General features: G+C 38.1%; 1 long non-coding RNA gene across 1 annotated transcript in view; it reads left to right on the top strand.

The window, feature by feature from the left end:
* Positions 1-7,335: 7,335 nt before the first annotated feature.
* Positions 7,336-26,270, top strand: part of LOC138847514 (uncharacterized) — a 77,259-nt gene continuing 58,324 nt past the window's right edge. The window contains exon 1 of the long non-coding RNA XR_011385361.1: positions 7,336-7,730. This is a non-coding gene — a long non-coding RNA (uncharacterized lncRNA). The remainder of the gene's footprint in view (positions 7,731-26,270) is intronic.

The following is a 26,270-nucleotide window of genomic DNA, read 5'->3' as shown; positions in this document are numbered from 1 at the left end:
ACTTGCTTGGGGATTTAATTATGCCTGGACCTATGTTGTAGTCAATATTTTTATGTGTTTTAAAAACCAGTTCATATGATAAGTGCTGTAGTTCATATTTTTGCCAATTTTGTGATGCAGGTAACACAGTGTTCAGTTACACAACCCTTCTAGTAGCAGGGGCAGTGTCGTATGGTAGTTACGAGTGTGGATTTATATCCCATCTCACTTTAGACTTATGTAAGTTATTTTACCTCTCTGAGCCTTAATTTTGTCAAATGGTTAATAGTTAATATAAGTTAGATATTTAAAAAGGTACCTGGTGCCTTATTAGTCTTTGCTATCAGTGATTCATGTGTTGAAGGTTCCCTAACATGAGGGGTCTAGGTTACCTCCTAGGCTGCCTTCTGGTAGAGTGAGTTACCTTGGTACTGGGAACCCAAGGGTTCTCTACTGTTAAGTCCTCTGGCCACAATTTTTCTGAGTGATATTTCCTTAAGAATAGTTTCACCATATGTGAAACACAGCCTGTTTTATAAGCAGCTATTTCTCATCTTACTTCCTGGAGTGAAGTTTTTCCATACTAAGATTCATAAAATTGGAGCACTACTGTCTGTTGTGTGGAGAGCCTTTCTCTCCAAGGGTGAGGTCTGTTTTCTTGTGATATGATCAGTTCTACTGAAATGGTGATTGAGTATTGTTTCTTGGACAGTGTTTTGCCCCAGCCACGATGTATTGTGGTGGAGGGTGGAGAGAGAGTAGTGTAATGGAAGATGATTACTATTCATTGAAATTTGTTTTATGTTAATCCTTGGGTTACATGTTGCATGTGAGGATCCTTCAAAATGTATATAGAAAATGTGTGTGTTTTTTAAATCCATGGGTTTCAATTATTTTTACATTAAATTGATATTTTAATTTCATTTTTATAAAATTTTGAGTTATTGTTGTATGATATCACATGAAATTGTCACAATTACTACTCAAATTTTATAGCTATGGAATCAGAGACTCAAATGGTGTATTAACTTTGTCAAGATCATATAACTATTGTTAAATAATCTTGGATATTGTATGATGGTGGAACCAAGAGTTTATATATATATATATATATATATAAACTTTTATTTAATAAATATAAATTTCAAAAGTACAACTTTTGGATTATAGCGGCTTTTCCCCCCATAACCTCCCTCCCACCCACAACCATCCCATCTCCAGTGCTTTCCCGCATCCCGTTCTTCATCAAGATTCATTTTTGATTATCTTTATATACAGAAGATTATATTTTAAATGTTTATTTTAACTTACTTGAATGGGAGAGTGATTGGGGGTGAGGGGAGAGAGAGTTAGAGATACAGAAATCTCCCATCTGATGCTTCATTCCCCAACTGCCTACAACAGTCTGGACCTGGCCAGACCAGTCAGGAGCCACGAACTCCACACAGATCTCCCATGTGGGTGGCAGGGACCTAAGCACTTGAGCTATCATCTGCTATTTTCCAGGATACATTAGCAGGAAGCTAGTTCAGTAGATGAGTAGCCAGGACTAGAACTGGCACTCTGATATGGGATGAGGTTGTCCCAAGTGGCAGCTTAATCTTCTGAGCCACAATGCCTTACCAGGATTTTCATCCAGATCTTTAGCTAGGGCACATACAATTCTTAAATACCTTATTTATCGGCATAGAAAAGACCAGGGCTTCCTTCTTTTTCTAGTCCATGATCCCAGCAATGTACCAGTTAAGGAATTGCCTCTGATAATACTTACTCAATGTTTCCAGTTCAGCCAATGCCTCTTTTAGTCCAATATTATCAGTTTGCTCTGTAATGAATACCCCAACTCTCACTACTACAAATGTATATACGAGACAGATATTTTTATCTGTTCTTATGTATCCTCTTTTTTTTTAAAAAAGATTTGTTTATTTATTTGAAAGTCAGAGTTACATAGAGAGAGAAGGAGAGGCAGAGAGAGAGAGAGAGAGAGAGAGAGAGAGAGAGATATCTTTTATCCATTGGTTCACTCCCCAATTGGCCGCAACGGTCAGAGCTGTGCCAATCCGAAGCCAGGAGCCAGGAGCTTCCACCAGGTCTCCCACGTGGGTGCAGATGGCCAAGGACTTGGGCCATCTTCTACTGCTTTCCCACGCCATAGCAGAGAGCTGAATTGGAAATGGAGCAGTCGGGACTCCAACTGGTGCCCTTATTGGATGCTGTCATTGCAGGCAGTGGCTTTACTCACTATGCAAAAGCGCTGGCCCCTATGTATCCTCTCTTCTTGATCTCTCACTTTTAGAGGTAGTTTTCTGGTCTCTCCTCCCACAAGAATAGTATTCTCTCTGGAGCTCTTGCTTAGCTCGCTGTAGGCTAGTGGCTGTTTTTATATATGGGCTAACCTTTAATCCACTCAGTGCCTTTCATCCATCTTTGTAGTCCTTCTACTTGTTAGAAAACAGATACATCTTTTCTAATGGACAACACATTTGTCCACCCATTGAGATTTTGATGCTTGCTTTTCAGTGTTTGCACTGTATTTTTCATGCTGCTCTTTACATATGTTGATATATAAATTTTAGGATCAGCAAACAAAAATATGTAAGTCCCAAATGTCGAATGAGCACACTAAAACCATAATATTATTCATTGTTGATCTGAAATTCAAATTTAAATCAGTACCCTGATTTTTTTTCTGGCAAGCCTAACGTTTAGAATTCACTGTAATATGTTCCTCCCTCTCTTCCTTTTGTCATTTCTTCCTCATATAATATCACTCTCCTTAATACATGCTATCTCCTTGGTACTTAACACAGTGCCTCCCTACTATATGTGCTCAACTGTTGAAAGGAAGCAAATAGTGTCTGGGGAATAAGTTAATTCAACTAACTACATGTTATGTGGTATTGGTGTCCATTATCTAAAGAATTTTTGGAGAAGAGATAGATCATCTCTGCAAATTGCTATGAGTTACCCTAGAAAGAATGAAACAGTTGTTATCCAGAAAATTTATTTGGTCAATATCAGATAAATTGCTCTACCACTGTGGATTTGAGGAACATTAATCAAATTGAGTGCATTAATTTTTGTTTTCACTTCTGGAGAGTCTGGTCTCATAGAAATGGGTTTATATGCAACAGTAATCCATATGCAAACTGTTTTGATTAGAATTCTCCTGTGGATGTTTCAAATCTACATTCTTTCACCATCTTCTACTCGTATTGTCTCAAAAAGAATGTGAAATGTGAAGGAAAATTTTGAAGAGAGTCTTCATGTGTTTTTGCCCATTAATCTGCTATGGTAGACAATTTGTATTCAATTAATGAAAAAGTTTACATCTTTAAATCTATCTGAATGCTTCTAAAATATCCTCTGATCTGAAACATGAAGTCTACTGTTAGAAAATCATTTCAAAAATGGAAAAGAAAAGCATTTTTAGAAATACAGGTTTTTTTTTTAACTTCCAGAGTTATATCTGCCCCAGGGAGGACCTTAAACCTGTAATTATGGAATGAATTTATACTTTCCTTGATAGAAAATATCTTCAATAGACCTTATCTTCAGTAGACATCCTGCTGAGGATGTAGAGAAAAGCTCATCTGGGGAGCTGTGCTAAATTTTGCTAAAAACAAAATTAGCTAAATTTGTACAGCATTTACAGTCATATTACTTTTAACAAAACTCAAAACTGTATTTTAAACCTGTTAACATAATAGCTGCTCTTCAGGGTAGAATAATAAAAGCCACCCACACAACTTGGAAGCAACGTTTATAATGTTCTGTAGCCCTGATTTCTACAGAGATATGTGCCCCATACTTACCAAATGGAGAAAACTTAACAGAAAAAGTATTTATTTCAAAGAAAATTATTTTATTTTTAAAACTTTCACCATTATTTTCCAGTTGTGAATATTCTTATTATGCCCCCAGAGATTGGTAAGCAGAATAAAAACAAGCAAACTCTAACAAGACAAAGTCTTCAGACACAGATTCCATTGCTCAACCCACTCACCTATGGAAGTGGGAGGAAATAAACAAGAATGGCTCTCCTACTTTGCATACAACACCATTTTGGGCACTGATGAAAACAAAGATGGATGATGCATTGACCTCAAGCACTTCACATTCTTATTAGAGACATGTAGCCTATGTTACCATGTTAATATGTGTAGTATAGACAGAATGCTCACAGGCTGATCCCAGTTTTCAGTAATTATATCCTAACACACTGCCTTTATGACATGCATTACAAATTCGTACTAATAATTTTTATATTTCTGAAAGTGTAAGTAATTCATTTAAAACATAATTCTGTTTATGCTACTACCTCTGTTACTTTGACAATCCTTTAATTTTTGAGAGAGGATAAAGCAAATGTGTCAGTCATATGAAAGTGCATTCATTGCCTCCTTATACAGCAAGCAGTTTGCCTTTCTAGACCCTTTTCCAAGTCCTATGTAGATGTCAAAATGTGTAAGGCATTCAGATGGGAGAAATGGAGTATTGGGGCAAAAGGAGGGTTCTAGATGGAATCTTGACTCTATCATTGTGAAAATATTCTTCGTTGAGGGTTTATATGTCCTCATTCTCATTATTTTCTTTCTTGGGCCTCTCTTAGAACTACACTTTCCAGCTAATTGGGCCCCAAACCTCCAATTGCTTCCCAGTTACCTTTAGACTCCACTCAGTCATGGTATGAACACAGCATGAGTTAAAGTAAAAGATAGCAAGTGAGCAGAATGTGCCAGAACCAAGCCTGGACATGTTATTTCTCCGCAGAGCTTGTGGTTTGTATATATAATAGCTACTTCCACCCTAGGCATGATCCTGTATGTATGTGGTGGGGGGAATGCAGGAAGGGAGAGAGGACCTGTATCAATTTAGCTGCTCCCTTCTTTTGCAGTTACGGAAATAGTTGGCTATAGAACTTCATGGATTCCAGAAGGAACAAAGGTATCTTATGTTTGCAGAGGTTGTGTTTTTTACAGAGAACCATAAATAACCAGTATTATCTGAATAGGAAAGGTGGATCTCTTCCTTTTGTTTATAATAAATGAAGGCTCAGAAGACTCAAAACACTGAACAAAGCCGCACATCTAATAGAACATGGCTGCTCAGTATCTGCATCCAAATCTGTAATGGAACAAATGGTCATTCTTCTGCCACTACTGCTTTCCTCCTCCTCCTCCTAGCTCTGTCTGTCTTTTCCTGACTTTACCAACCACACCTATAATTCACTTTGCTGAGACTGGCAGACAGCCAGGCCTGGGGTAATGGCTAATAATGAAGTCCCTTTGTACTCACAGTCCTTTTTGCTTATGGTATTAGTGAGACATCTTCCTAGACTTGTCCTTGATGTAGATAGTTTTTTTCTGAAACAAGAGATTTGTCTTCCTTTCTCCTTCTCTATCTGATTGTGCAAGGAATAGCAGTACACAGAGTTCACCCATCTCAAGGTCACCATGCATTGTTAACTTCCTGATGACTGACACTGGGACTTTCATCACATCAGTCTGATCTGGCAATGTGGGTCCTATAAAAGCAGAAGTTGTAGCAAGTGCTCACACGTGAGCCAGAACTTGAATCTAGATGGCATCTTTCTCTAAACCTTAGTGGCAGGTTGCCTGGGACTTCTTGGCTCGTGCTCTATTAACCTTCATTGCTTCAACTTGCACAAAAGTGGTTAGGAAAGCCTTGTTTTGGTTTGATGTTTTTCTTCTTATGTTTTTATTTTTTTTTTATTTTTGACAGGCAGAGTGGACAGTGAGAGAGAGAGGCAGAGAGAAAGGTCCTCCTTTTGCCGTTGGTTCACCCTCCAATGGCTGCCGTGGCCCGCACGCTGCGGCCAGCGCACCGCGCTGATCCGATGGCAGGAGCCAGGTGCTTCTCCTGGTCTCCCATGGGGTGCAGGGCCCAAGGACTTGGGCCATCCTCCACTGCACTTCCCTGGCCACAGCAGAGAGCTGGCCTGGAAGAGGGGCAACCGGGACAGAATCCGGCACCCCGACCGGGACTAGAACCTGGTGTGCCGGCGCCGCAAGGTGGAGGATTAGCCTAGTGAGCTGTGGCGCCGGACACTTCTTATGTTTTGAGAACCTGTATCCATCCATGTGAAATGTCTTCAGTTTTACCTTGTAGAAATATGAATATTTTACAGATGCAAAGCTTCTATTCACATACCTCTGTCTTCTATTTTATTTCATCTAATCAGTGCATTGCTGCACATTACATATGTAGACTTAGTTTAATTTCAGTTGCTATTTAGATAGAGTTCCCTCCGTATTGATATAGCAATTTTTCAGTGTACACGGAAGAGTGTCTCTCACAGAGAGGGATGGGGGGGTGTGGGGAGAAACTAAAGAGATGATGCGTCAGTAGAAAGCATCATGGATTATGTGTCTCTGTCAGATTTCCATCTATACACTGAGAGTCCAAAAAATTCTGTCCTTCTTAGGAGATTGCTTTATATTCCTTTGTGCATAATTCTTAATAGGCTACATAGAAAGCATTATATACATACATCCCTTTTTCTGTTTTTACTAAGAAGTCCATTCTTTTTTAAGTACCTGTAAAACTCTTTGTAAGAAAGTGCTGTTTTCAGTTCCCATACTAATTCCCGGGCTGGTAGGTTTTTAACCTAGGATTCTGGGACTGCATCTGTTCACCTTAAGATAGGAGCAGTCTTGAAGCAGCTATAACAAGTGGCACAAACAGGTGAATATTTGCTCAGGAGATCCTTAGCCAGAATATCAGTTCCCTTGGGAGTTAGCGCCCTATTGCCTTTGTACAAAGAAGGATCAAACTGGGATCACGCAGAAGTTCTGAATAGCATAGCAACAAAATGACTCACTGAGGGCATTTTGGGTTTTGGAGCCAACTTTTGGGGAGCTGGGCACTACAGCTGAGTGGAAAGAGCAAAGGATCCATTCTGAACATCTTTTTTTTTTTTTTTTTTTTTTTGTATCCATCATATAAAACAATCCTGACTTCGAACCCCTAGCAGTGCCTGTTTGTTTTGTTTTGTTTTGTTTGCCAGGCAGAGTTAGTGTGAGAGAGAGACAGAGAGAAAGGTCTTCTGTTGGTTCACTCCCCTAATGGCCACTACTGCCGGCACTGTGCCGATCCGAAGCCAGGAGCCAGGTGCTTCCTCCTGGTCTCCCATGCGGGTATCTTTGAACCAAGACAAGCATGTACTGCAGTGCCCTTTGTTGGCTGCAGTAAAATGTTGATGGAGGCAGCAAGCTACCTTTCTCATCTAGTTGGCAGAGAAAAGCATCAAAGAACAATTAAATATCACTGAACCAGTTTGGAACTTGTTGAGCAAGAATTGCCCACAAGAGTGGAAAAGATAGAAGACAGTGTTTCACACAATTAATTCTCTGCTGTGTTCCTGTAGTCTTAGTGTGCTATATCAGCATACTGGTATAGAAATAAATTGACATATCGTACTTGAAGATACAGTGAGACTCCTCTAATTTAGGATTAAGTCAGAGTTCATTGAAAATAAATGTAGAACCAAACTGTCTTTTTTCAGCAGGTTAAAAAAAAATCCGTGCCACTGCTAAAGAGTTGCTAAATAAATACACTTGTCTTGCTGGAGAATGAGGCAAATCTGGATGGATTGCCATGCTTCTGACTAATTTATCACAGCAGAGAGCTGACAGGGGAGGAATCATGGATATATGGGAAGACAGAAGACAGACAGATTGGATTGTGTCTATACCGACAGCCCAACTAACTGAAGCCTTTGTTTTGTAAGTAACAAGTTTAGTTGGTACTATATTAATAGCGCCAATGTTTGCTTTAAGAATAGAACTGCACTTCACTGAATCATGTTAAGAAATGTAATAAGTATTCCATTTGCTGTAATTACAACAGACTTCTTTTTCTATGGGGGCTATTAAAATAGACGTTTTCAAAATAGTTTTGCCTGTCTTTCAGTAGGAAAATACTCTTGTTGAAATGCAGCATTTTGCTCGCTTCAGATATGAAGAAGGGTAGCATTGTGGTTGGTTGATGGTGATGGGAGGTTTCACTCTTAGTTTTAAGTACGTCTTTCATGTTTAAATTTCTAGAATGATAGTGTACTACATTTGAAGTATAAGTCAATACTTGTAGGTATAGATGAGGAGAAAGGACACTGAGTCATTAAGAGTAGTGTTTAGTAGCATGGGACTTGAAATATGACAGATCTTAGTTCACATTTCACCTCTACTGTTATTAATTATATCGCCTTGGGCATGTTGCTTAACCTCATTCATATTCATTATTAGTGAATCTAATACTACCTACCATGAAGAACTGCTGAGAGACTGTGATACTGTTTATAAAAGGTCTAACATTCTCTTTCTCACAGGAAGATATCCAATCAATGTGACCTATTACTTGTATCATTATTACTTGTATAGTACTTTATACTTTCTAAGTTTTTCCAAACCTTATTTTATTCATACATTCCAAGTATCTGGAAAAAAAGCCAAAACTAAAGGGAGAGTTTTCAAGAATGTTGGCCCTTTTTCCTAATGGAATGATTGTTGAGGGAAATACGCACTCCCACGCAGATTCCTATCCTTTCTGTTTCCAATTTTGTCCAGTGAAATCTTGGCCTTTATGCTCAACAGTTATCAGCTTGCAACACACCATTTTGCAAATGGTGACAAGTGAGCTCACTTGTCATTATCCATAATGTAGGGATGAAAGATAAACTATTCTTGAAGTGTTTTAGCATTTCTGAAGAAAGTAAAGTTCAATTAAAATCAAGAAATTTTCAACATCTCTGAAAAGCAAGCTCAAATTCATCCTCACTGATAGATAGAGGCTGATTGTGAGGAAGCAGGTGTAAGGATCATAAAAAATGGTATCCATGGCAAAATATATTGACCCAGATCTAATAAGGCATGCAAAAAAGGATCAGATAACAAACGAAACTCTAGGGAAGGCACTAGCTCCTTTCTGTTCTCGCCTGTTATATACACTTAGATTTTTACACATTTACTCATTTTCACCTTTTGTCTTCAAGATTTTCTTCTAGCATACCTTTCTTAGAGAGTTAACCTTGAGATTTCGATTAGATTGATGTTTTCTAGGCATCACTTGAAGGGCTTATTCAAACACAGCTGGGCCTGAGTCCCCAAATTTCTGACTCCTGAAGGCACTACTAACAAGTTTCCAGGTGATGCTGATGGTGCGAGTTCAGGGAATACATTTGAAGAACCTCTGAATTCAAATAAGGAAGGGCCACAAAGAATTTGTCTTTATAGCTGATAAAGGACAGGATCTTTTTTTATATTCACCCACAGCATGTATGTGTGTGTGTTTGTGTGTGTTTTCTCTCCTTTGCACCAAAATAGTACTTCTGAAAGTATAGAGATAATGATAAACTGAAGTTTTCAGTAAATGTTAAATTATGTTTAACTTTGGAAGACACTGGAAAGATTTAATTACTTTAAAAAATGATGCTTAACAGTAGAAGATGGCCCAAGAGCCCTTGCACCCGCATGAGAGACCCGGAAGAAACTCCTGGCTCCTGGCTTCGGATCAATGCAGCTCAAGCCATTGCAGCCAATTAGGGAGAGAACCAGCGGATGGAAGACCTCTCTCTCTGCCTCTCCTCTCTCTGTGTAACTCTGACTTTATCTTTACTTAATGTATGCTAAACTGATCTTCTGTAGATAAAGAGAAACGAAAATGAATCTTGATGTGAATGGAAGGGGAGAGGGAGAGGGAAAGGGGAGGGTTGCGGGTGGGAGGGACGTTATGGGGGGAAAGCCATTGTAATCCATAAGCTGTACTTTGGAAATTTATATTCATTAAATAAAAGTTTAAAAAAATTATATAAAACAAACAAATAAATAAATCTTTTAAAAATGCTTAATAAGGGATTGCAATGGAACCATACACTTTCTTTTATTTTTTAAAATTTTTATTTATTTATTTGACAGAATTACAGACAGTGATAGAGAGATAGACACACAGGTCTTCCTTCCATTGGTTCACCCCCAAAATGGCCGCCACAGCCAGATCTGTGCTGATCCGAAGCCAGGAGCCAGGTGCCTCCTTCTGGTCTCCCATGCTGGTGTAGGGGCCCAAGCACCTGGGCCATCCTCCACTGCCTTCCTGGGCCACAGCAGAGAGATGGACTGGAAGAGAGGCAGCTGGGACTAGAACCTGGTGCCCATATGGGATGCTGGCACTGCAGGCAGAGGATTAGCCAAATGAGCCATGGCACCAGCCTAGCCATACACATTCATTGAGCATCTACTATGTACCTGATTCTGCTGTGTTCTTTTCATAAATTCTTTTAACTCCTTTTACCTGGGTTTCATTTCTTTCCAGACGGACTCAATAATCCCAAAAAAGGACCTCCAAGATCATCCTGTCATTCTTTTATACTTAAGGTGATTTTCTTTTTTTTTCCAGTCTGTATCTTTATTCATTTATTTTTTAACTTTTATTAGTAAATATAAATTTCCAAAGTACAGTTTAAGGATTACAATGGCTTCCCCCCCAATAGCTTCCCTCCCACTAGCACCCCTCCCATCTCCCACTCCCTCTCCCATTCCATTCACATCAAGATTCACTTTCAATCATCTTTATATATAGAAGATCAATCTAGTATATATTAAGTAAAGATTTCAACAGTTTGCACCCACACAGAAACACAAAGTGTAAAATACTGTTTCAGTACTAGTTATAGCATTAATTCACATTGAACTACACATTAAGGACAGAGATCCCACATAAGGAGTAAGTACACAGTGACTCCTGTTGTTGATTTAACAATTTGACACTCTGGTTTATGGGTCAGTAATCACCCTAGGCTCAAGTCATGAGTTTCCAAGGCTATGGAAGCCTTTTAAGTTGGCCGATTTTGATCTTATTTAGAAAAGGTCATAGTCAAAGTGGAAGTTCTCTCCTCCCTTCAGAGAAAGGTACCTGCTTCTTTGATGGACTGTTCTTTCTATTGGGATCTCACTTGCAGAGATCTTTCATTTAGGTCTTCCTTTTTTCTTTTTCTTTTTTTTTTTTTTCAGAGTGTCTTGGCTTTCCATGCCTAAAATACTCTCATGGGCTCTTCAGCCATATCCGAATGCCTTAAGGGCTGATTCTTAGGCCAGAGTGCTATTTAGGACATGTGCCATTCTATGAGTCTGCTGTGTATCCCACTTCCCATGTTGGATCATTCTCTCCCTTTTTGATTCTATCAGTTAGTATTCACAGACACTAGTCTTGTTTGTGTGATCCCTTTGACTCTTAGACCTATCAGTGTGATCAATTGTGAACTGAAATTGATCACATGGACTAGAGAGATGGCATTGGTACATGCAATCTTGATGGGATTGTATTGGAATCCCCTGGCACATTTCTAACTCCACTATTTGGGGCAAGTCCGATTGAGCATGTCCCAAGTTGTACATCTCCCTCTCTTATTCCCACTCTTATATTTAACAGGGATCACTTTTCAGTTAAATTTCAACACCTAAGAATAATTGTGTGTTAATTACAGAGTTCAACCAATAGTATTAACTAGAACAAAAAAATACTAAAAGGGATAAAGTATTAAATTGCACATCAACAGTCAGGACAAGAGCTGATCAAGTCACTGTTTCTCATAGTGTCCATTTCACTTCAACAGGTTTCCCCTTTGGTGCTCAGTTAGTTGTCGCCGACCAGGGAGAACATATGATATTTGTCCCTTTGGGACTGGCTTAATTCACTCAGCATGCTGTTTTCCAGATTCCTCCATCTTCTTGCAAATGACCGGATTTCATTTTTTTGACTGCTGTATAGTATTCTATAGAGTACATGTCCCATAATTTCTTTATCCAGTCTACTGTTGATGGGCATTTAGGTTGATTCCAGGTCTTAGCTATTGTGAATTGAGCTGCAATAAACATTAAGTTGCATAGAGCTTTTTTGTTTGCCAATTTAATTTCCTTTGAGTAAATTCAAAGGAGTGGGATGGCCAGGTTGTATGGTAGGGTTATATTCTGGTTTCTGAGGAATCTCCAGACTGACTTCCATAGTGGCTTTACCAGTTTGCATTCCCACCAACAGTGGGTTAGTGTCCCTTTTTCCCTACATCCTCTCCAGCATCTGTTGTTGGTAGATTTCTGAATGTGAGCCATTCTAACCGGGGTGAGGTGGAACCTCATTGTGGTTTTGATTTGCATTTCCCTGATTGCTAGTGATCTTGAACATTTTTTCATGTGTCTGTTGGCCATTTGGATTTCCTCTTTTGAAAAATGTCTATTGAGGGCCTTGGCCCATGTCTTAAGTGAGTTGTTTGTTTTGTTTTTGTGGAGTTTCTTGATCTTTGTAGATTCTGGTTATTAACCCTTTATCTGTTGCATAGGTTGCAAATATTTTTTCCCATTCTGTCGGTTGTCTCTTCACTTTCCTGACTGTTTGTTTTGCAGTACAGAAACTTCTCAATTTGATGCAATCCCAAATGTTAATTTTGGCTTTGACTGCCTGTGCTTCCAGGGGTTTTAAGTGTTTGAGAAACAACTTTAAGATTGCTGTGCCTGGCAAAGTTTGAACAGTGAATGAAGAAGTGAATGACAGGAAATAAAGTCAGCTGGTTCATAGAGGTCAGGTGATAAAGTCTTAGATTCCATCAGGAGGACTTTGGATTTTATTGTTAGCAAGAAGAAACTTCAACAATATCAAAAACAGTCAACATTTTGATGATGGTGTCAAGTTATCTTAATATGCTATTTTGATAGTGTGTTTAGATACTTATGGTACTAGGTCCTGAGAATTTCAGCATCAATAATGCTTTTTATTCTTTTCTCTCCAAGGAAAACTCTATATAAACTGTAAGTTTAACTTTTTAGTCAAATCATTTGCTGAGAGTGAATGAAGCAGATACCATTTTTTTCCTTGAGTGACTACAATCCTCTTTCTGGTTATTTCTTTAATTTGCTTACTGTCTTTTCTGATACTTGTTTGTTTTTTTCTCACAGTATCGCACAAACTGAAGAGCTTACAGATCTTATCTGGAATTTTTTCTGTTAGGCAATGCCAACTGTTATGTTGTCTTTTCTCTGGGAATCTGGAAAATTGTAGAGTAAGAAAATGCATATTAGTTCCTCAGTTCCAGAAAGTGGAGAGTTTATTCGAGGGAGAGAATCCTGATAAACGTGTAGATTTCTTGATATGATAAACCCCTCTGTGAATGAAGAAATAGTTATAATATGAATATGAATACTGTCACTATTCTGATATTCATTTGTAGTGTAGCATTTTTGCAGTTAAAAAAGAAACTTATAGGGTCACAAAGAAGTCCTGTGTGATTCTACTATATGAGGTACCTAGAGTAGTCAAATTCATCGATAGAAAATAGAATGGGGTTTTCCAGGAGTTAGGGAAAGGAAATAATGGGAATTGTTGTTTAATGGTTATAGTTTCAGTTTTGCAAGTTGGAAAGTTCTGGTGACAATGGTGTTGATGTTTGCATGACAATGTGAATGTATTAGCATTATTGAACTATGCAATTAAAGTGGCTATGATGAGAAACACGAGTGAAATTTAAAAATAAGTTGGAATATGACAATAATAGTAATGACAATGAAGGAATAATACTTACAAAAACTTGTTTCAGAATGACCAATCAAAATTGGAGTATGGATAAGTCATACCCCTATTTGGAATTCCACTTAGATCTATTCAGTGGACATTTTAGGGTTGGGTGCCATGGATATGGACAGAAATAATATGATGACTTTTGCTAAGAATATGGAACCTAGTGGGGAAAGACAGACTCATGAATAATAACAACAAATTAGAGTGATATTAAAGTTATTCTAGAAGTGTACTTAGAGAACTTTGAAACCTTAGTAAGGAAGGTGACTCCTACACTGGAGTTTGAAGGGTGAATTTTCATGTTGGCCTGGGGAATTAACAGTATTCCAGCCACAGAGAAAGACTGTGGTCGACGAGATTGTGTAAATTATGCATGTGTGATTATGTAATTTTTAAGGGGACTCCAATGCAGAAGTAGTAATTATGAACAATAGTTTTCAGAAAGATTTCAGAGGTAGGAATCACAGGTCTTGATACTCAAGTTAAAGGGAAGAGGAACAATAAATCAAGGATGGCTTCCAAGTTTGCTTCGATGGCTCATACTAAATATTCAATATTTAGTCAGTCTAGGTACTTTTCTACATGGGCTATTTTGATGGAAGTCATATTTTCTCTTTAAAATTGTTATTCAATCTTCCTAATTTTTTTTCCATCTGCTGACTTACTTTCTTTTTTATTTTTAACTTTTATTTAGTAAATATAAATTTTCAAAGTACAGCTTATGGATTACAATGGCTTTCTCCCCCTCATAACTTCCCTCCCACCCACAACCCTCGCATCTCCCGCTCCCTGTCCCCTTCCATTCACATCAAGATTCATTTTCAATTTCTTTATATACAGAAGATCAATTTAATATATATGAAGTAAAGATTTTAACAGTGTGCACACACACAGAATCACAAAGTATAAAGTACTGTTTGAGTACTAGTTATAGCATTAATTCACATAGTACAACACATTAAGGACAGAGATCCTACATGAGGAGTAAGTGCACAGTGACTCCTGTTGTTGACTTAATAAATTGACACTCTTGTTTATGGCATCAGTAATCACTCTAGGCTCTTGTCATGAGTTGCCAAGGCTATGGAAGCCTTTTGAGTTTGCCAACTCCAATCTATTTTAGACAAAAACCTCCCTAATTTGAAATACCCAGTATACTCACTGTTTGCTAGAAGAATGCCAAAGTGAAATCTCTGTCACATAGTATCAATGATACCCTAGCTTAGGTAATTCAACATCTATGTTATCTCCGTGCCAGCTTTCCTTTCTGTATTTTGAGGCTAAAAAGCTAAAATTTCTTTTTTTTAGTGTCCCCTGCCAGGTACATGCTATGCATGAGACAGGGAAGCATAAGTGAGAAGTATAGGGCAGAAACTGCATTTATGGAAATGAATGTCCTGTCAGAGTAGCAGAGGCATCTGGTCCTCCTGGAACAACAATGGCAGAACTTATGGTTCCAGGTTCAAATTAAAGGTATGAAGCAGGAGACAACATCTGGAGTCTTTCTACCTAGCTGTCCTGAGTTACAGCTGGACATTTCTTTTTGCTGCATCATTGCTCTTGGCTAGTTGGAATCCAGGTGTTGTTCCTGGCACTCCTACAAATCCTGTGAAGTAACTGAACTATTTCACCAAATCTCTCTGTAAACTTGCCAGAGTAGATTTGGTTATCTATACCTAAGAACTCTGATCAATATACATGGAACCCGCCTTCTCTCACTAGCACATTTATCCAGAGTAACACCTAGTTGACATTTAAACCTTATCAAGTACTTGGGTCAGGTAGGTTTCAGTGGGAGGGGCAGTGGAGCACAAAAGCTCTGAGGTCAGACAAATCATGTTAGTTCTGGTTTTACCATGTGTTACTTATCCAGGTAAGTTATCCGTGTTACTTATCCAGGTAAGTTACTTAACTACCATATATTTCAGTTCTTTCAACTGTAGGTTGCAGATGATAATTGTCTTAGACTTTCTGTTGCTGTATAACAGGATACCCGAGGCTGGGTAATTTATAAAGGAAAGAAGTTTATTTACATTATAGTTCTAGGGACTGGAAATACAAAATTGGAGAGTCTCATCTGGTGAGAGTCTCATGCAGTAGCATAATAGGACAGAAAAATGGAGAGACATGAATGCATGTGAAAGTATGAGGAGCTGACTTGTTTTGTATAAACATCTCCTGGTGATAGCTAACCCACTTACTCATCCTGATCATCTAAAGTTCTATGGCACAGTAAGGTGACTATAGATAATGTTAATATACTATGTATTTATCTATAAAATACCTAGAAGATAGGATTTTCAGTGTTTTCACTATAAAGAAATGTTAAATGTTTGAAGAGGTAAACATATTTGCTCTTATTGGAGAATACACAATGTATATGTGTACTGAAACATCATATAGTTCTCCACAAGTAGGTACAATTTTTATCTATCAACTTTTTAATTAAAAAAATTCAACATGAGTTTGGGAGGGTAAAAACCACGTTCAAACCATAACAATCATTGTGTCCAACTCATGTTGTAATGAGAATGGCATGAGATAATTCACATAAATAATTCACCCCAGTGCTTGGAAACAGTAAGTTTTCAAAGTGATGCTTTGTTTCCTCATATTCACAATGCATAGTAGGCTTGCACTTTCTCACTAGGATTCCTTGGTTTTTCATTAGGGCTCATTCTTGTGTTTGGTTTAAACAGGTCCATTTCCCTATACAAAAAATAGCATTAGAATATGTTTTATTCCTTTTTTATGAATTCCATTAAATGAATAAAAGAAAAAAGGAATACAGTTCTTCTCATTAGTTTAAGTCTGAACTTGAATCAACCTACAAGTTTATAGTATGTTCACTCTTTAGAATTTTTAACAATAACTGTGGCATTTCAGTTAAAACTTTGCTTACGCTCCTTTTTTATGATCAGGAAGCTCTTTCACTTAGTTTATGGTTTGAAGCTTGGAATGCCATATCAGTGGTTGAGATGGATAAGAGGTAATGTACTGGGGCTGGCGCCATGGCGCAGTAGGTTAATCCTCCACCTGTGGCGCCGGCATCCCATATGGGTGCCGGTATCCCATATGGGCACTGGTTCTAGTCTCGCCCTCTTCCAATCCAGCTCCTCTTCCAATCCAGCTCTCTGCAATGGCATGGGAAAGCAGTAGAAGATGGCCCAAGTCCTTGGCCATCTGCACCCACGTGGGAGACCTGGAAGAAGCTCCTGGCTCCTGGCTTCGGATGCGCACAGCTCTGGCTGTTGCGGCCATTTGGGGAGTGAACTAATGGAAGGAAGACCTCGCTCTTCTCTCTCTCTCTGTAACTCTACCTCTCAAATAAATAAATTTTTTTTTTAAAAAAGGTAATGTACTATTGTCATGTGGCCATACTCGTCCATTCATCCGTGTCCATGGGGTCTACTGGTTATTTGCCTGACTGTACCTGCAACTACGTACCTTTGAGACATACATCCAACAAAGGCTGTCTCCTTGGAAATTGTATACATATTTTGTTAATTTTGCCATCACTCAAATAATTTTTAGAACTTGTCCTCTTGTATTGTTTTCAAGCACATACACATAGGTGTTATTTCATGATCTTGCCTAATTTTATTTTTAAAATAGATTTATTTATTTATTTGAAAGAATGATAGAAGGGGAGAAAGAAAGAGAGAGAAGAGAGAGGGAGAGGTAGAGGTAGAGAGAGAGAGAGAGGTAGGTAGAGAGAGAGAGAGAGATCTTCCACCCATTGATTCACTCCCCAAATGGCTGTAACAGCCAGGGCTGGCCAAGGCATAAGCCAGGAGTGGGAACTCTATCTGGGTCCCCCACGTAGGTGGCAGAGGCCAAAGGACTTGGGCTATCTTCCACTGCTTTCCCAGGTGCATTAGCAGGGAGTTAGATTGGAAGCAGAGCAGCCAGGACTTCAACTGGTGTGCGGCTTAACCTGCTGCACCTCAATGCTGGCCCCAATCTTGCCTAATTTGAAATCCAAATGATAGTATATTGCTTTATTAATTACTATATTAATATTCTTGATCGAATTTATTGTTTCACCTAGTTATATCCCTTTAAGTGTCACTCTAATTCTAAATCATGTTCCAAGATATACAAAACAAGTTACATATGCTAGGTTAGTTCCTGCCCGGGAAATTTCTAAGTATACTACTGAGATTGTATGTGTGGTGACTTGGAGAGTTGTATCATGATTATTATTAACATTCTTATCCTTCTTATCTTAGCTTTTAAGATTTAAAATTTGTTTTCTAGGAATCAACACCTCTTCCAATCGTAATAGCTTGCTATTTAGGAAATTCAAAAGAATATCACATAAGAACTATTATTTATCAAGTGATATTATTGAAAGAGTAAAAAGACAAGCTACAATATAGATCTGATATCTGGAATATATGAATACCTCCTACGGGGGAAAATAAGTCAATAGAAACAAATGGGTAAAAGAGTTGAACAGGCACTTTTCAAAAGAATATATACAAATATGCAATAAACTTCTTAGTGCTCAACTCATTTGTCTTTAGACAAACACAGAATAGAAGCATAATGCACACTCACTATTATGGCTAAAATTAAATAGATGAACATTACCAAGTGCTAATGAGAAAGTGGAACGATTGAAATCACTTTTGTAAAGTGCTTGGTAGTATTTACAAAAATTCAATTGTGATAAAATACACATAAAATACAATTTAACACTATAACCACTGCTTACAATTTTAAGTGTACAATTCAGTGGTATTAAGTATCTTCACATAGTTCTGCAACAATCTCTATCATCCACGTGCAGAACTCTATCCATCTTCCAGAATTGAAATTCATGCCCATTAGACACTAACTACTTACTCCCTCCTTCTTCTGGCTCCCAGCAACCCCTATTCTACTTTCTTTCTCTATAAATCTGATTATCCTAGATACCATGTATCAGTGGAAGCATACAGTGTTTGTCGTTTTTTGACTGAACTATTTCACTTAGCTTAGTGTCCTTAAGGGTCATTTATGTTATAACAGGTATCAGAATTCCCTTTTTTATGAATGAATGCTATCCTGTTGTATATACACATTATAGAAGACCCTTGAGTTGCTCCCACATTTTGGTTTTTGTGAATTGTGTTACCATGAGCATGTGTGTACAAATATCTCTTCAAGATTCTGCTTTCAGAACAGGTCTTCAAAGAGGGAGGTGCCTTTCTCTGAAGGGAGGAGAGAACCTCCACTTTGAGTATGACCGTGTCTAAACAAGATAAGAGTCGGAGAACTCAAGGGGCTTCCATAGCCTTGGAAACTCATGACTGGTGCATAGGGAGATTACTGATGCCATAAACAGGAGTGTCAATTGGTAAAGTCAACAACAGGAGTCACTGTGCACTTACTCCTCATGTAGGATCTCTGTCCTTAACGTGCTGTACACTGAGGCTTAATGCTATAACGAGTACTCAAACAGTATATTTCACTTTGTGTTTCTATGGGGGTGCAAACGACTGAAATCTTTACTTAATGTACACTAAACTGATCTTCAGTAAAAAAAAAAAAAAAAAGAAAGAAATTATCAATTCCCAACTTGACTCTCACTGGGATTAAACATGACAATAGGTCTGATCTGATTTCATCATCATTTAAAAAAAATCATCTATTATTTTTCACTTTATGTTTCTGTGTGGGAGCAAACTGTTGAAATCCTTACTTAAGGTATACTAAGCTGATCTTCTGTATATTAAGATAATCGAAAATGAATCTTGATGTGAATGGAAGGGGAGAGGGAGTGGGAAAGGGGAGGGTTGTGGGTGGGAGGGTCGGTATGGGGGGGGAAGCCATTGTAACACATGAGTCGTACTTTGGAAATTTATATTCATTAAATAAAAGATAAAAAAAAAAAAAAACCAAAAAAAAAAAAAAAAGATTCTGCTTTCAGTTCTATTGGGTTGGTAGTAACTTTTAAAAAGATATATATGACTTTATACCTAAAAATTCTACTTTTGGATATGGAGTGCTTATATTCATAAGAAAATTCATAGTGGCACTAGTCACAATAGCCCCAAATTGGAGACAAACCTATCGTCCTTCACTAGTAGAATATATGTAAAGTATGGTATGTTTACATAATATAACATTACATAGCAATAAACAGATACATAGAACATACATAAACATACAAGAACATGTATTACTTTTAAAAACACAATGCTGAGAAAAAGAAGTCAGATACCCAAGATTGTATAATGTATGATTCCATTTATATAAAGTTCAAAAACTCACTACAAATCTGTATTGATATTGTTTAGAAGAATGTTTTCCTTTTGAGAAGGCTAAAAACTAGTGGTGAGTATAAACAAACTCTCTCAGGTTCTAGAAATGCCTTAAGTCTTGATCTGCATGGTTGTTACATTGGTGTACACATACATAAAAATGCCTTGACCTTTAAAGCTAATATTGTATACTCTGTGTTGCTATTCATCAATTTCTACAAAAAAGTCAGTTGCAAAGAGGAAGAGCACTCTTTGTCAAATGGACTTATCACTGAAATAAACACATGAGGTACAACTTTGCAGAAACAACTTTAATGTGATCATTTTTTCTGACATGTTTATCAGAGACAGGCATATTACTATATAGTTATTCCTATTAAGTTCTACCCATAGTCTGCAAACCACATTTTAAAAAGTGTAGTCCTGGTGGCAATATCAGAATCTAATAGTTTAGGAGCTTATATTAGACTTAGACCTTTATAAATACTGAGTAGTTACTGTTTAATATAGTTTCATGCCTAATACTGAAGAACTCACGAAACATTTTTAAACCCTTTCACCACATTGATTGTCTTTATTTTATCAGTAATTAAAAAAATAAAGTACTGCTTTGCACTCCCTTTAAGGTTAAAGGTGACCATCTGAATTCTATTTAATGCTGCATTTGTGTTTGGTTCTGGTTCAAAAATGTTCCTTTAATCACAAAAAGGAGACTTGTTTTTGGATGCCAAATATCATATGCCATTCCAGACCATTTAAAAATTGTGAGCGTTAATTTTTCTTGTATACTGATCTTTCCTAGACTGTTTCCTTAATTTGGCGTACTTCCCATAATCCATTAAGAAAAGAGTTGGCATTAGTTGTTTGTGAGGAACTTTCAAGTTTCAAGTACCAATTTGTTACCAATAAGTATGGAGAAGACTATTATATGTTGCAACACGTGTTATAAAGCCAATATTAAAAATGTAACATGTTACTTGAGATCTATACCACTTTTGGTTTAGGTTTCAAATTACTGTTTAGAAAAATTGTTTTTAGGGAGTAAGGAAATATCATTGTGTTCTTAGAATTATATCTACAAATCACACTGAGTAGAAAACTAAGAAAGATTAAAATAAATTATTTTTAAAATTTAGTTTTCCAATTTGATTTTGATTAATAATTATGAAATAACTAATATGAAATAATAAATAATTTTATGTATTTATGAGGTACAATGTGATATTTATTTTCTTTTTTATTTGAAAGGCAGAGTTAGAAAAAAGGGGGCAGAGAGAGAGAGAGAGAGAGGGAGATTTTCCATATGCTAGTTTACTTCCCAAATGGCTGCAAGGGGTGGGACAGGCTGAAGCCAGGCATTTCATATGGGTTTCCCATGTGGGTACAGGGGCCCAAGCACTTGGGCCACCCTCTGCTGCATTCCCAGGCACATTAGTAGGGCACTGGATCAGAAGTGGAGCACCTGGGATTCAAATCGGTGTCCATATAGGATGCCACCACTACAAGCCATGGCTTTGCCTACTATATCACAGTGCTGGCCCCAACAGTGTGCTATTTCAACACTGATGCAGTTAGGGTAATTAGTCTTTCTGTTTCCTTATCAGTACATTATGTTTGGAGTCTCCAAGCACCTCTTTTCTACGTCTTCATAAATATGTTGTTGCCAATTATATTTTTCTTACATATTGTGCCTTCCAGTGCCACCTCTCTTCTACTATAGATTATAAATATTTTCAAAAACAAAGATAATAATATGACTGCCAATGTGGATGTCAACTTTATTAGTGGCAAGGTCTGATTTGAGGATTTGGCTTTAGATCGTTATCCCAGTGGTCCTGCCAACTGATCCTTCAAATCAGGCAAATTTTACTCACCCAGTCTTAGACCGGTCTGTGGTAGGCCTCTGCTGCATGTATAGCACATCTATAACACAAGGGATGGAGGAATAGAGGCGAACTCCTCTTGTCTTCACACAGGCTTGCTTCCAAGAAGAAAAAAGTCAGAACTAAACTATGCCTAGTTATTCTCCCCAAATTCTGCAATAAGCTGTGTCCTTCCAAATCTCTTTGGACAGACTGAGCAAAGATTGCAGAAATATATCCCCAGTAGACTTACGAGGGCTCATTTTGCCAAAAGAGTGAACATCGAAGGTGATTAAGTTTTACTAACTAATATAGTTTTTCTCATTGAATACCTATTTCTTTCTCTTTTTTTTTTTTATTTTTTGACATGCAGAGTGGACAGTGAGAGAGACAGAGAGAAAGGTCTTCCTTTTGCCGTTGGTTCACCCTCCAATGGCCGCTGCAGCTGGCGCACTGTGGCCGGCGCACCGCACTGATCCGATGGCAGGAGCCAGGTACTTCTCCTGGTCTCCCATGCGGGTGCAGGGCCCAAGTACTTGGGCCATCCTCCACTGCACTCCCTGGCCACAGCAGAGAGCTGGCCTGGAAGAGGGGTAACCGGGACAGAATCCGGCGCCCCGACCGGGACTAGAACCCGGTGTGCCGGTGCCGCAAGGTGGAGGATTAGCCTAGTGAGCCGCGGCGCCGGCCCCCGGTTTCCTTCTTTCTTCTTAATTGCTAAATAAAAATGTAAGGCAGAATCAATCTCTAAGTAGATTGATATTTTTAAATTATCAGTCATGACACTATTCTTTTTTTTTTTATCTTTTATTTAGTGAATATAAATTTCCAAAGTACGACTCATGGGTTACAATGGCTTCCCCCCCACATACCGTCCCTCCCACCCACAACCCTCCCCTTTCCCACTCCCTCTCCCCTTCCATTAACATCAAGATTCATTTTCGATTATCTTAATATACAGAAGATCAGCTTAGTATACCTTAAGTAAGGATTTCAACAGTTTGCTCCCACACAGAAACATAAAGTGAAAAATAATAGATGATTTTTTTTAAATGATGATGAAATCAGATCAGACCTATTGTCATGACACTATTCTTGAATTTTTAAAATGTTTATAAAACCCTGAACTACAAAATTAAGGAAAGAAGTGAAAAATTAAATTCTATTAAAAATCTCTCAGACCTGATCATTTTTTTCCACCAGCTTCAGGATTTGAAATGTGAAATATATTAAAAACCAACTGTAAACATCTTCAGAGCATTTACTATTCCATGCAATGTAGAATGCTTAGAAAATTTTAAGTAAAATATTACAGCTTAGGTTTCTCTCAAAACTTCTTCTACTTTTTTTTTTTAAATCCAACTCTCTATTCTTTGCCAGACAAGCATAACCTCCTTACCATATAACTCTCTGGACCATGTTACTCGTCTGCACTTCAAGTATGTTCCTATGCTATTTTCAGAAGTGATGCAAGTTGATCTTATCATATATCCTCCTGAATCTTGGTCTTGCCTATAGTCTGTTGTTATTATAAATATAAAAGTCCTCATTTTGTGATTTTCTAGAATGCAAAGTCATATGTATTAGATGCTATTACATGAAATATGAATATTTCCCAAAAGATTGTTCATTTCATAGCAAAATAAATTTTTCCCAAAATGAAATTAGTTTCTTCATGAAAGAAAATGAAGAATAAAGCTTTAAAATCAACATCCCCTTTTTTTTTCAAAAGAAGGAAAGAGAAATAATAATAAAAGTGTAAGGGCCAGCAGTGTGGCATTGAGGGTAAGGCCGCCGCCGCCTGCAGTGCCAGTGTCCTGTACGGGTGTGGTTCGAGTCCCGGCTGCTCCATTTCCGATCTGGCTCTCAGCTCTAGCCTGGGAAATCAGTAGAAGATGGCCAAAGTCCTTGGGCCCCTGCACCTGCATGGGAGACCCCAAAGAAGCTCCTGGCTCCTGGTGTTGGATTGACGCAGCTCCAGCTGTTGCGGCCAACTGGGGAGTGAACCAGCAGATGGAAGACTTCTCTCTGTGTCTCTGTCTCTCTGTAACTCTGCTTTTCAAATAAATAAATAAGTCTTTAAAAAAATAATCAAAGAGTGTTTTATGTGAACTAGACATTGTATTCCTGTTTTTTTTTTTTCCCATAAGTTGTTTACTTAATCCTCACATAAGTTGTGTGAAGGAGGTGTCATGATGACCATTTGGTTCATAAAGAAGCCGAGAAATGGTCTAGCATTGTGGCACAATGGGTTAAATCGCTGCCTGCAAGGCTGGATCCAATATCAGATTGCCGGTTCTAGTCCCAGATGCTCTGTTTCTGATTCAGCTCTCTGCTAATGTGACTGGGAATGCAATGAAAGATGGCCCATGTACTTGCATCCTTGCCATCCACGTGGGAGACCTGGTTGGAGTTTAACGCTCCTAGCTTTGGCCTGGCCCAGCCCCTACTGTTGAGGCTATTTAGGGAATGAACCAGTGGAAAAAAGATCTCTTTCTCTGTCTTTCCCTCTATCTCCGTAACTCTGTCTTTCAAATAAAAATAAATCTTAAAAAAGAAGCTAAGAATTAAAGAGAGCAAATGGCTTGCCTGAAGGTCACTACTAAATGGTGGAACTAGAATTTGAATCCATGTGGGTCTGACTTGAAAGTTCTTGCTCTTTATCAGGTTAAGAAAATAAATGTGGAAGGGGAAACCATTTTTATATAGTTTAGATGGAATTTGAAAGTCTTAGCTTTATCAGCTATATTTCTAGCTTGTTATACGTTATGTAATATTTTCTGGCAATGCTGGTGAAAATACGGATGCAACTGATAGAGTGTTCTGTGCCCTGCGCTAGATCATATCAGACTAAATTCCATTGTGAAACTCAGAAAATTGTACTCCAAAACTTTGTGCAAATGGTTGGCAATGAAAATCCTGTCTTGATTCCACAAAGACAGGAGGAGCTAAATGCCATGTCATAATCAGATCTCCCAGCCTAATGTTTCAAACTTCAATTTTCAGCTCAATGCTTCCAAATACATCCTAAAATATTCCTTTGAAGCATGGATATACCTTTCCTTGATGCCAAGAGTTTTGATAAACCTTTTCAAATTTGCTAGCAGCTTCTTCATTGCGTACCCAGTTCCCTCAAAGAATGCTAAAATTTGTGACCTTAAGGGAAGTCATGAGTCACTTGAACATAAAAGCATAGCTGCTCTTATGCTTTTGGGCCTAGTGTTCTATTTCTTTTTTTAGTTTTATCTTTATTATTTTCTGTAATGATATAATTTTTGTAGTTATTTATGGAGTACTCTGTTTTAATTTGATACATGTATGCAATGTATAATGATCAAATCAGGATAATTACTGTTTCCATCTCAGAAATTAGCATATCTAGGCATTCAGAACATTTACACTCTAAATATTTTGAACTATATAATTAACAGTTGTAGACTATTGTGTTATCACATTAGAACTATTCCCACTTCAACTGTGCTTTGGTACTTATTGTCTACTGTCTCACTATCCCCCACCTCTTTCTAGCCTTGAGTGGTCCTTATTCTACTCCCTACTTCTATGTGATCAAATAAAAATTTTTTCTATTTATTTGCAAAGCTGAGTGACAGAGAGATACAGAGATCTATCCACTAGTTCACTCCCCAAATGGCTGCAGTAGGCAGGGCTGGGCCAGACTGAGCCAGGAGGCTGGAAGTCCATCCAGGTCTCACAAGTAGGTGGCATGGTCCCTCAAGTACTTGGAACATCCTCCACTGCTTTCTAGGTGCATTAGGAGGGAGCTAGATCACAAGGACAGCAGTGAGTACTCAAACTGGTGCTCTGATAATGGGATCAGGGTCCTGGGCAGCAGCTTCACCTGCTGTGCTACAACGCTGGCCCCATATGATAATTTTTTAAAAAAAGTATTTGAAGAGGAGAGAGGGAGAGAGAGAGGGAGGGAGGGAGGAGGGAGAGAAGGAGAGTGGGAGGGGGAGAGGAGGAGGGAGGAAGGGAGATATATATATATGTATATGTGTGTATATATATATATATATATATGACAGAGAGGGAGAGGCAGAGGGGGAGAGAGAGAGAGCGTGCGCTTTCATCCATTGATTTACTTCCTAAATGGCTGCAACAGCCAGACTGGGCCAGGCTTTAGCCAGGAGTCAGGAATTTCATCTGGATCTTCCATATGGGTACAGGAACTCTAGCACTTGAGCCATCATCTACCCTTTCCCAGCACATTAGCATGGACTTTTTAAAATCAGAAGTAGGGTAGAACTATCACTCCAGTATGTGATGTGGACATCCCAAGTAGCTGCTTAACCACTTTGCCCACCCAATCATGAACTGTTTTTAAGCTCTTAGAAATGAATGAGAACATGTGGTATTTGTCTTTCTGTGCCTGGCTTATTTAATTAATCATACTATCCACCAGTTCCATCCATGTTGCCACAGATGACAGGGTTTCATTATTTTTAAAGCTCAACAATATTCCATTGTGTGTGTATTTGTCACATTTAAAAAATATTTATTTATTTATTTGAATGTCAGAGTTACACACAGAGAGAAGCAGGGACAGAGAGACAGAGGTCTTCCATCTGCTGGT

The sequence above is a fragment of the Oryctolagus cuniculus genome, chromosome X, assembly GCF_964237555.1.
Source record: "Oryctolagus cuniculus chromosome X, mOryCun1.1, whole genome shotgun sequence".
Lineage (NCBI taxonomy): Eukaryota > Metazoa > Chordata > Mammalia > Lagomorpha > Leporidae > Oryctolagus > Oryctolagus cuniculus.
This window is presented reverse-complemented; position numbering and strand designations above follow the sequence as displayed.